Source organism: Alligator sinensis, unplaced genomic scaffold (genome assembly GCF_000455745.1).
Source record: "Alligator sinensis unplaced genomic scaffold, ASM45574v1 scaffold511_1, whole genome shotgun sequence".
Taxonomy (NCBI): domain Eukaryota; kingdom Metazoa; phylum Chordata; order Crocodylia; family Alligatoridae; genus Alligator; species Alligator sinensis.
In genome coordinates this window covers 663,406-664,927 of record NW_005842114.1, presented here as the reverse complement: position 1 = coordinate 664,927, position 1,522 = coordinate 663,406, and the positions used below count along the sequence as shown (strand labels likewise).

The 1,522-nt window shown below is 44.1% G+C and overlaps 1 protein-coding gene across 5 annotated transcripts in view; it reads left to right on the top strand.

The window, feature by feature from the left end:
- Window positions 1-1,522, top strand: part of LOC106721812 (disks large-associated protein 4-like) — a 244,452-nt gene that overhangs the window by 170,468 nt on the left and 72,462 nt on the right. The window lies entirely within an intron of this gene.

Sequence of the window (1,522 nt, the reverse complement as noted above, 5' to 3'; positions counted from 1 at the left end):
CGAGAGGATTGGAATCAGCAGGACTGAGAGGAGTGAGAATCACTTGGATTCAAAGTGGAGGGGCAGTACCAGTTGCATCTCCTGGGGTGAATATGGCACTGCTTTTCTCTAAAAAGAACCTTCTTCTGGAGGGTAGCTGCACTAATAGATTTAAAGGGTCACTCTATTAACTGTGCATATGCTAAAGAAAGCAGGTTTCCAAAGCTGTGTTGTAAATCACATCTTTGATCTTTTAGCCATGAAATTATTAAAACTCGCACTTCCTTTTCACCCCTAACACAGTTTTTCCTAGCCTGAGCAGTGAAGAGAGGCTAGTCAGTTACTATGAGTTTTTAATGATTTGCTGACTGTGCTCTCAGTGACTCAATTCCACTTCTAGTCCATTTCACTTTTAAGATGCCATGCATGAGGACAGCTTTCTCAGATGAAGTCAGACAGCAAGCTTGTGGCACTGGTGGGAGTGGAACCCAGGCCTAGGGACAGAAATTACACATAAACCGGTATAAGTGATCAGAAACTGGTTCAAATCTATAACACAACAGAAGTTCAGTGCACATAAACCACTTTCAAAATGGCTGAAACCAGGTTAAGATAAACCTAGATGGATGTAGTATCAGGCTTAATTGATTTAGGTTTAATTGGTTTATTGAACTTCTGTCCCAGATCCCCTCCAGATTCAAGTTAACTTTCAGTCCCCCAGCATCCCAGGATGCTTTGCACCTCCCCTGCAAACTGCTCCCCCCCCTTGCAGGTTGGATGGGCTAGCCTTGGCCCAACTTCCTCCTCTAGTCAAGCAGGGAGGCATGCTCTAGCATTCCCTGGCTTTCTGGCTTAGGCACTGCAGACATGTGGCCGCATTTCTGGAATCAAAAATGAATATCTGTTCACTTGCTTATCAGTTCAATCTACACAGTTTAGACTAACCTGCGAAGACTGAATCATTTCAGCCTCAGGCTTTTTGACCATCTGTACTTAGCCCAGGAGTTCTAGCATCCAGTCCTGTACTTTTACTGCTAGGCATCATTCCCATCCAGGTGATTTGATTCTGTTTCTCAGTATTTTAGGGACATTGTTGCTAAATAAAACTAGCAAATTATAGTTCTGTCCTGGAATCAAAGTAGCTCACACAGTGGTTTATGCACTCAGGGCCTAAACCTAGAGCTGTGACTGAGCAACAAATGGCCTCTTAGGTCAGGCCTATGAGTATCCTAGCACCACCACTGCTCTGATCATCACTACTGAAGCAGTTTCTTCTGGTGTAAAGAATAACATAAAGCCGGGTGCTTGTCAGAGAAGAGATGTTTCCTATCACATTGCATTAATGTAACTCCATGCAGCAGGCATATCAGGCCCATCATCCCCATACAAAATCCGATAACCACTGAAACATGATTGGCCACTTGATTGGTGCTGATTTGATCCCTGGTTCCACATTTCTCTTTGCTTAGGCAAGGCCTAGGTGCAGCATTTGACAGCAGGTTTTTTCAAGCCCCCTGAACTAAAGGAACAGGAGCCCATGATT